This window comes from Oncorhynchus mykiss, chromosome 6 (assembly GCF_013265735.2).
Source record: "Oncorhynchus mykiss isolate Arlee chromosome 6, USDA_OmykA_1.1, whole genome shotgun sequence".
In the NCBI taxonomy this organism is placed as follows: domain Eukaryota; kingdom Metazoa; phylum Chordata; class Actinopteri; order Salmoniformes; family Salmonidae; genus Oncorhynchus; species Oncorhynchus mykiss.
In genome coordinates this window covers 62,711,905-62,722,648 of record NC_048570.1, presented here as the reverse complement: position 1 = coordinate 62,722,648, position 10,744 = coordinate 62,711,905, and positions in this window count along the sequence as shown.

Sequence of the window (10,744 nt, the reverse complement as noted above, 5' to 3'; positions counted from 1 at the left end):
TGGGTCCTCAGAAATACAGACCATTTTCCCAACACCCTTTCATCTTCAGCTGTTTGGAACACCATGTTAAAACAGCGGGTGAAGATCTTACTGCTCTCTGTGCATTATAGTATGGCACTTCTTTTAAGGCAGTGGGGAATCTTTCAATGTGCTGTATGTCTCAAAATGCACCCTTGAATGGTGCCTGACTCTGCTGTTGTGAGGAGTCTTTAAAGAGCAGAGAGGAGGAGGTAGTGTTAAGTTTGTGGAGATGTGGAGCTAGGCCTCTCACCCAGTCCAGACTGTTGTTTTTCTCCTCAGAGAGTGCTGCTCACTTACTGATCTCTGTTTTTCACCCTCTGTGCTGACTGCTGATTGATATGAGGCGGCCAGAGGTGAGGGAGAGGGGAGACTGAGGGGAGAACGGGGGAGCCGCGGAGGATCTGAAAACCAGACTGTTCTCTACGCTACTCTCAATGTTCATCACCCCTGTCTCTGAGTGTTCTCTAGGGTCAGACGTTAAAATTAGTAGCTGGGAGTAAACACATTATACCTTTACACCAGGCACTTGCACAGATAGTAGTCAACCTGTGCCCAGCACATGCCCCCTTGTCCTCACACTCACCCTTTTGGGTGGTGGTCTAATTTTTTCGTATAAAGTTTTGTTGTTGTTGTTCTGAACCCATTGCCCACAAATCGTTGTGGCGTTGTAAAGTTCGTAACCCCCCACCCACTGCTACGCAAGCCGGCTGGTCATTTGTTCTATCGGTTTGGTTGCTAGAGACAAGACCCAGTCGTTCAGTCTTTTTGTTCTGTATCTATGGACGTGACCTAGTTGTTCGTTCTAAATGTTCCATTGCTATACTGGCTGGAAACGTTCTTATCCCTTGCTTGCTAGCTAGCCAACTACGGCTAATTTTCAGTCACGTCAAAATGTGCAGCCGGAATTACAGCAAAGTAGCTGCATTTGCATTTGTATAAGCGGTTTTCTAGTGACATTTATTTGGATACATCCATAACAATGAGCTAATGAGGCGCGATTCCGCCTGGCATAGAAAATGTGCTCTCTCGTCAGTCAGGACACTGTTGTTCAGAGGAGCTAGCCATCAACACAACTAACACAATCAGTTCAAACTGAAGCTGGAAAGACTGCAAACTAGCTGCACTTTGTTTCGTTTGACCTTTTTTCAATTGACATTTCTTTGTATATATTCATAAACATTATGCCAGCTGATTCATGATTTCGCCTGGCTGAGAAATGCTGCCTGCCTGTCTGTTTTATCCCGACTCTCGACACATTCATTACTATGGACAACTGGAGATTGAATTTGAAAATTGAAACAATGTTGCAAATGTTGGAGAGACAGACAGTAAGGTTTATACAAATATCCACTGTTGAAAACTAAAAGTTAGTCTAAAATAAATTTGATAGAATGTCTAGATTTTTATAGTGGAGATCAAGTTTATAACTTCCCTGCCTGGGCTGGATGAGACAGTGGATTGCGCAATCAGATGGAACAGAGTAAATTGGCATTTTAACGTCATAGATTTAGCCAGTGGTAACTTGTGGAATAGACAGATACCAGCTGGAATGTGGTTTTAACCAATCAGCATTCAGGATTAGACCCACCAGTTGTATAACATTTGATTAACGCTTAATATACTGTACATCATCATGAATATTCGGTCTGATTTGCTGATATGTGCAGCAGAGAGTACCAGAACGACCAGCCTGGTCTCATAGACTAGATGTAACATTCTAAATGTAAATCTGGGACAGTCAAATTAGTATCATATGTTATGTTTGGTATGGTTATATACTAAGACAGAAGGTTACTTCATTTACTGCAGCAAGGTAAATCATGGTCATACAAAGTGTTTATTGGTAGTCTTAAACAAATCTACTTGGAAACAAAAGTAAACACCTTACACTCATGGTTATGGGCAACAACAACAAAAAAGAAGACACTTGTACCATGTCAGATATAGAGTTGAAATCTATTCAATTTGGAGTTTGCATCCCAATGTAACACTCTATATTACATCGCAGAAGACTGAAATATAACTAAACCGTTTGACATATAAACACTGGATTTTCAGAGTAAAAAAAAAAAAAAAAGTTTATTAATTTGGAACAAATTCATAACATTCTACCTATGAGGCAAATAGAGGGCAATTTGGTCATTTGACTGCAAGAAAGAGCAACAGCAAAAATGAAAGGTGGGTGGTTGGTGGGCATATATATCATACATATTGCAAATTCGTAACATATTGTACGAATTGTAATTCCTTATATATCATACGAAATGGATGATGGACATCCACAAATTAATACATAACATACGAAACGTAAAATATCAAACAAAATGGAGGCAGACAGATTTACATTTACTATGTTACATTTACACCTGAGTCCAGGTTCCAGCGACAGAGGGGAGTGGCTGCATCAACGACCCTCCCTCCGACCCAACTCCTTCCTCAGTCGGCAGCAGCAACACATGTAGGCCTATTCTATACTAAAATATCCACACGAGCCACTAGCCAGCCAGCCATTTATCTTGAGTTAGAAGTTATGAATATTAAATGATGAAGTTATTATTTAAAAGCTCTGAAGATAAATTACAAAACAAATAGGCGTATGCCCTTTTTTCCGTTTGAGCACCTGTCCCCTGAAAGGTCTGTGCACGGCATGTTTCCCAATGTACTAAAGCTGTCCTTCCAACATGGTTCTGGGAGGCAAGATCCACAGTTACACTGTGGTTTAAAAGTTGTTTAAATCTACTTGTTTGGGGTAATGGAGTTATTATGGAAGTAATAAGGTGATTTGTAGAAAAAGTGTGAAACAGACTATTGAAACTAATGTAACAGTTTAAGTGTGTTAAAGTTGAAGTATATACTCACTGGGCACACACTGGTTGAATCAATGTTGTTTCCACAACATTTAAATTCAATTTCTTTGAGCCAACGTTCTATTTCTTTGAATAGACGTTGAATTGACTTTTGTGCCCAGTGGGTACAGAAGGCCTATAACAAGAGTGAAAATAGCTGGTGTGTTTGTTGGCTAACCCTGGTATGTGCGATGAATGAATGTCTGTCCATGAATGTGTCTCTGTGTGTGTCTGTGGAAGTTCCTGGGCTGACTGAGGGATGAATTGTCAGCACCTGTCTCTGTCACGTTAGGGGAGCAGCTGGCAGGAGTGTCCCATTCCCTGCTCCTCCGCCCCCGCATGCCCTTCATCACACCCGCAACACAAACTCCATCCCCCCATTCCTCAGCCAGACCCCGGGGGGTGGAGAGGAGGTGGTTGGATTCCCCTCTGAACACAGGGAAATAGTCTACTGCCCACTTCTGGCCATCCATGATCACACGCCAACTCTACATTTTGCGTTAGACTAGCTGAGTTCCATTGTTTTCTCATTGTACAAAGTATAACCCCAATATGCCATTTTTTTGGTAAGCAATACAAAAATAAGCTGTTCTTGTCACAGATTATTTAAAAAATATACAGTACCAGTCTGAAGTTTGGACACACCTACTCATTCAGGGTTTTTCTTTATTTTTACTATTTTCTACATTGTAGAATACTAGTCAAGACATCAAAACAATGAAATAACACATATGGAATCATGTAGTAACTTAAAAAGGGTTAAACAACAAATATATTTTTGATTCTTCAAAGTAGCCACCCTTTGCCTTGATGACAGCTTTGCACACTCTTGGCATTCTCTCAACCAGTTTCAACTGGAATGCTTTTCCAACAGTCTTGAAGGATTTCCCACACTTGTTGGCTGCTTTTCCTTCACTCTGCGGTCCAACTCATCCCAAACCATCACAATTGGGTTGAGGTCTGGTGATTGTGGAGGCCTGGTCTTTTGATGCAGCACTCCATCACTCTCCTTCTTGGTCAAATAGCCCTTACACAGCCTGGAGGCGTGTTGGGTTATTGTCCTGTTGAAAAACAAAGGATAGTCCCACTAAGCGCAAACCAGATGGGATGGTGTATTGCTGCAGAATGCTGTGGTAGCCATGCTGGTTAAGTGTGCCTTGAATTCTAAATAAATCACAGACCGTGTCACCAACAAAGCACCATCACACCTCCTCCTCCATGCTTCACGGTGGGAACCACAAGTGCAGAGATCATCCGTTCACCTACTCTGCGTCTCACAAAGACACGGCGGTTGGAGCCAAAAATCTCAAATTTGGACTCATCAGACCAAAGGACAGATTTCCAACAGTCTAATGTCCATTGCTTGTGTTTCTTGGCCTAAGCAAGTCTCTTCTTATTATTGGTGTTCTTTAGTAGAGGTTTCTTTGCAGCAATTGGACCTTGAAGGCCTGATTCACGTAGTCTCCTCTGAACAGTTGATGTTGAGATGTGTCTGTTATTTGAACTCTGTGAAGCATTCATTTGGGCTGCAATCTGAGGTGCAGTTAACTCTATTGAACTTGTCCTCTGGGTCTTCCTTCCCTGTGGCGGTCCTCATGAGAGCCAGTTTCATCATAGCGCTTGATGGTTTTTGGAATTTTCCATATTGACTGACCTTCATGTCTTAAAGTATTGATGGACTGTCGTTTCTCTTTGCTTATTTGAGCTGTTCTTGCCATGATATGGACTTGGTCTTTTACCAAATAGGGCTATCTTCTGTATACCACCCCTACCTTGTCACAACACTACTGATAGTCTCAAACACATTAATAAGGAAAGGAATTCCATGAATTAACAAGGCGCACCTGTTAATTGAAATGCATTCTAGGTGACTACCTCATGAAGCTGCTTGAGAGAATGCCAAGAGTGTGTAAAGCTGTCATCAAGGCAAAGAGTGGCTACTTTAAAGAATCTCAAACATAAAATATATTTTGATTTGTTTATCATTTTGTTGGTTACTACATGATTCCATATGACATTTTTAATAGTGTCACGCCCTGACCTGAGATATCTCTGTTTTCTTTATATTTTGGTTAGGTCAGGGTGTGACTAGGGTGGGTATGCTAGTTTTTGTATTGTCTAGGGCTTTTTGTATGTCAGGGTTTTTGTAGGTCTAGGTGATTTGTATGTCTATGGTGGCCTGATATAGTACCCAATCAGAGGCAGCTGTTTATCGTTGTCTCTGATTGGGGATCATATTTAGGTAGCCATTTCCCTTTGGTGTTTGTGGGAGCTTGTCTATGTGCAGTTGCCTGTCAGCATGTCTTTGTATCGAATCACGGTTCATTTTGTTAGTTTGTTCAATGTTCATTCTTTTAATAAATAAGAATGTATGCATACCACGCTGCGCCTTGGGCCGATCCTTATAACGAACGTGACAAATAGTTTTGATGTCTTCACTATTATTCTACAATGTAAAAAATTGTAAAAAATAAAGAAAAACCCTGAATGAGTAGGTGTGTCCAAACTTCAGACTGGTACTGTATGTATTAGGGAAGAAGTAGTCAAGCATTTGAGAAGAACAGAAAAAGTCCAAAAAGCTACAGAGAAAATGTCAAGCAGCAACGATGAGAGCAGGGTTTGTGGTGTTACTCATGCTAGAGATCTCTATTAAGAGTATGGCTCACCTCTACTCTCATCTGTCCTTGTAGAGCTCTTACATTCAATGCCTATGGAGGTGATAATAGTAAGAGCAGCCTGTGGTGGTTTGGGGCTCATTCTCTATGTCATTTTACTCTGCCGGGGTGACATGTGACTCTGACCATTCTGAAGCAGCAATAAGAACAGTAGCAAGCATAGCAACCTTTCTCCCCATCGGGCCCAGAGATAATGAGACAGACAGTACAGGGGTGTGTCATTAGGAACACACTCTGGGTGTCCTCATTATAATTATACTGCCTTAGGTGGATATGATGGTGCTGGAAATAAGAAGGCTATGTGAATGGACACTACGGTTCTGTGTCTGCTCTCTGGATTGATCTCTAGCAATTGTTCAATTCAACATGTCTATTCGGCTTCGAAAGTATTTTACGTTCTCCCATCGCTGTATATTTGTGTGACCAATTCATATTCTGTGTTATGATTAGGGGAGTTTGTCTTTGTCGTTGGCATGTAAATAATAAAGGAGTTCATTCTCACCAGAAGAGGGCAGTAGTAGACTATCTAACAGACACATTGGGCTTCAGAGACGCTCCTTCACTGGTCCTAACAAATCTCCTGCCTCCTACTGCTTATCTTTAAAACATATATTTCACATGATCTTGATCTTCTTATTCCCCCCTCTCTTTCTCAGTGGCTATGAAGGATAACGTTAATCAGTGGTAATCTTCATCACCCCGTTTAGTTTATTGTATCACCTCAACTATGAGATACAATATCCAGGTTCAGCAAATCCCATTTAGGATGAATGATGTGACCATTCTTCCAGAGCCTGTTGTAGGCATATAGCCTAATGATCCTATTTGCAATCAACTGCAGATACAATAGAGCAGCGTTACTCAAGTAGGGGAGACCGGAGATGGTTGGAACACTTTTAGATTTCTCCAAGATTGTTTGAGTTACCACTTTCAAAATGTGATAGGAACAACCTCCATCTGCCTGCTACAAAGTCCTATTGGTATTATCTCTCTAAATGTGATGGGAACAACCTCCATCTGCCTGCTACAAAGTCCTATTGGTATTATCTCTCTAAATCAAACAGACACAGTGTGACTTTGTCTCAAATAGAAGGAGTGAAATGTTACAATTTACCCCACCTCCCGGGTCAGTTGGAACAGGGCTTGGGGTGAAATGTAACAGTTTAGAATCCTGCTTAAATCATGCTTAAATCATGACATGCAACAAGATACTGAAAGCCTTTATTGAAAACATGAGAACAACACTGCCATGTTTAACATTTTGTGTTGCATATATAATAAAGTCATAATACAAATAATTGTGAGTGAGTGAGTGAGTGAGTGAGTGAGTGAGTGAGTGAGTGAGTGAGTGAGTGAGTGAGTGAGTATGTGAATGTTGGACATGTTCACTCAATCAGTCACAGTTGTGACAGTGTAATGGTAGTCCTGGGATTCAGGTTTGGTGGGCCCATCATTTGTATTCCCAGCACTACACCCAGACCTCATTAGGCTTACAACTAAACCTGACCCTTGTGGCCATTAGCTAGCTTCAATTTTAGCTACGCTACAAATTTAGCCCCAAAAATTACTCTCTTACTTCAAAATCAGATTTTTGTCAATAAAATCTGCAGTTTATCAAAGGGTCTTGCTTCTTCACATGAGGGTTGAGGACTAAACTGAGCATGTGCACAGTGAGTCACATGATTTTAGCTTGTTCCTGATGGGAGATATTGAGAGTGTTACAACTATTCCGTGTTACAACCATCCTCTGTCTCCCCTACAGTTCTATTTGTGAAGGTCCGGTCACATACATTTCCCAGGTGGCAGAGGTCCGAATCTATCGGCATAGTAACAAACCCCCCACCACGCAACCCATGTGACCCCAAACTGTTCACACCTCTTTTGTTGGCAGAGAGAACAGCTTGCAGATTTAAAACAAATGTCCTGCAATTCTACACATTTTCCATGGGGCAGAGATTTATTTAGCTGTTTTAAAGCTCATATCCGGCAATTCTACAAGTTTTCCATGTCTTATGTGTGTTTATATGATACTAGGGGTCAAAGCCTGACCAAGTTTCTGTAGTCGGGAACATCGGTCCATATTGACCCCGTTCAGCCATATGAGTATGGAGGCAATAGAGATATGATAGCTCACCAATAAATTCAGTTTGAGATTATTGGCATCACCCAAAAGTTTAAAAAAATAACAATAAAGTGTTAGAATTCTGCAGTTTCATGTTGTTGAAGTTGAGTCCATTCTAAGGTTTCCAGGAAAATCTCCCCGTTGATACTTATCTTTGTTATGAGAGCCGATTTAGGTCTATGGCCCTGAATGAGCTTAGCCGAGGTGCTTTCAATGTCTTTGTTAGATTCCCTTTTAGAAATGAACAAACGTTACAACATCTGTCCGCATTATACATAATTATCATTATCAGCATTAAGATGAATATGGTCTGTCATTAGATTTTTTTCTCCAATAATTGTATGATTTTATAACAGGATAATAAAGACTAAAAAGGTATAACAAAATATAAAATAACAAAATATCGTATGCCTCAGATCTTCAATTTAAAATATATTATTGATAACTAGAGGAGCCTCCAGTTATGGGGAATAATTCATAAACAAATTTCAAATCAATACTGCTCTGTGAAGAGTCAAATCCAGTGTGGGTGTGGGGCAGGAAAAAAATATGGTTTCTAGCAGTGATTAAAGTCTGTTTGTTCTGCTCCCTCTTTTTGATTCATCTCCTGCCTTCTCTGTATTCCATCTCTCTCTCTCTCACTCTTTATAAGACAGACAAGCCTATACTTTAAGGGGTCTGAGGGTAGCCTACCCATCAGACCCCCTCTATCCCAGCGCACACACACAGACCAACCACAACACAAACGGAGCACAGACGGAACACAGAGACGGGTGTTTCTAGACTGGCGAGGGTTAAAACCTACAGCCACCTGTTCAACCAGACATGTCCATTCTTCCTCCTTTAATGACCTCCCTGAACAGGAGAAGAGCGGAGTGAGAAAGGAATAGAGACACCCAGACCCAGGAAAGATCAGTCCATTCTGACATGAATCACTACCTATCTGAATAAGATCAGTCAGGATCAGGAGGGTCAAACAGCTATGGGAATTAAACACATGTAAAGCCAAACTATTAACAATGACATGGGATGAAGCTGTGAGTTTTGAAGAGGGCTCACTGTATTATTGAGAGACAGTGGTGGGCAGACAGACAGGGGAGGTTGAGCTAGCTGGAGCTCCACTAGCTAGAGCCAATTAGAGCTAACACGTATGACACAATTGACTCCCCCGTTTGAACCGTGGGCAGGGATAATGGGCCTCTTCCTGCAGCTCAATCGATGACACCGAGTCCCTGGACGGACATCTACCTCACTACACCACCAAAACACAGAACACCGCCGCATCTACCGCCTGTCAGGAAGGCAAATGTCAGCTCTCGCTTGTACACGCGCACACAATCAATCAAATTCAATCAAATGTATTTATAAAGCCCTTTTTACATCATTAGATGTCACAAAGTGCTATACCGAAACCCAGCCTAAAACCCCCAACAGCAAGCAACGGACGGACGGACGGATAAACATACACGAATAACACAAGAGCCTTTCAGAAAGATGTTCCATTCTACAGCCAGCCATAAGCAACAAAGCATGCCTCCATCTATCCCCAGGGGGGTTCCTGGACTGTCTGAGGGCAGCCGTGTCATGGGGATTACACACATATTAATGCATATGTAATATACTGTATATAAGCCCACTGCTATAGAAAGGCCTCTATCTGTGAGATACAGTTACTGACTGGGATCAGATACCTCTCTGCAGTTATTAGTCAAGACGTCAAGACGCCGTCATATGGTAATGAAGCACTATAGAGTAACCATACCATGCATACTCATGAGTAATTTTGAAATAGGCAAAATTAGAAGAAAATCCAAGGTACATTTTTCCACAGTAACTTCAGTGCTGGCTAACAGTGTTGTGAGAGCAATGTGACAGAAGAGTTGGTTTGCGACTGAGGGTGTGTGTGTGTGTGTGTGTGTGTGTGTGTGTGTGTGTGTGTGTGTGTGTGTGTGTGTGTGTGTGTGTGTGTGTGTGTGTGTGTGTGTGTGTGTGTGTGTGTGTCCTTCAAAAATGAAGGAGAAGCAAGAGAGAAAGAGAGCTAGATATACAGTGCCTTGCGAAAGTATTCGGCCCCCTTGAACTTTGCGACCTTTTGCCACATTTCAGGCTTCAAACATAAAGATATAAAACTGTATTTTTTTGTGAAGAATCAACAACAAGTGGGACACAATCATGAAGTGGAACGACATTTATCGGATATTTCAAACTTTTTTAACAAATCAAAAACTGAAAAATTGGGCGTGCAAAATTATTCAGCCCCCTTAAGTTACTTTGTAGCGCCACCTTTTGCTGCGATTACAGCTGTAAGTCGCTTGGGGTATGTCTCTATCAGTTTTGCACATCGAGAGACTGAATTTTTTTCCCATTCCTCCTTGCAAAACAGCTCGAGCTCAGTGAGGTTGGATGGAGAGCATTTGTGAACAGCAGTTTTCAGTTCTTTCCACAGATTCTCGATTGGATTCAGGTCTGGACTTTGACTTGGCCATTCTAACACCTGGATATGTTTATTTTTGAACCATTCCATTGTAGATTTTGCTTTATGTTTTGGATCATTGTCTTGTTGGAAGACAAATCTCCGTCCCAGTCTCAGGTCTTTTGCAGACTCCATCATTCTTCCAGAATGGTCCTGTATTTGGCTCCATCCATCTTCCCATCAATTTTAACCATCTTCCCTGTCCCTGCTGAAGAAAAGCAGGCCCAAACCATGATGCTGCCACCACCATGTTTGACAGTGGGGATGGTGTGTTCAGCTGTGTTGCTTTTACGCCAAACATAACGTTTTGCATTGTTGCCAAAAAGTTCCATTTTGGTTTCATCTGACCAGAGCACCTTCTTCCACATGTTTGGTGTGTCTCCCAGGTGGCTTGTGGCAAACTTTAAACAACACTTTTTATGGATATCTTTAAGAAATGGCTTTCTTCTTGCCACTCTTCCATAAAGGCCAGATTTGTGCAATATACGACTGATTGTTGTCCTATGGACAGAGTCTCCCACCTCAGCTGTAGATCTCTGCAGTTCATCCAGAGTGATCATGGGCCTCTTGGCTGCATCTCTGATCAGTATTCTCCTTGTATGAGCTG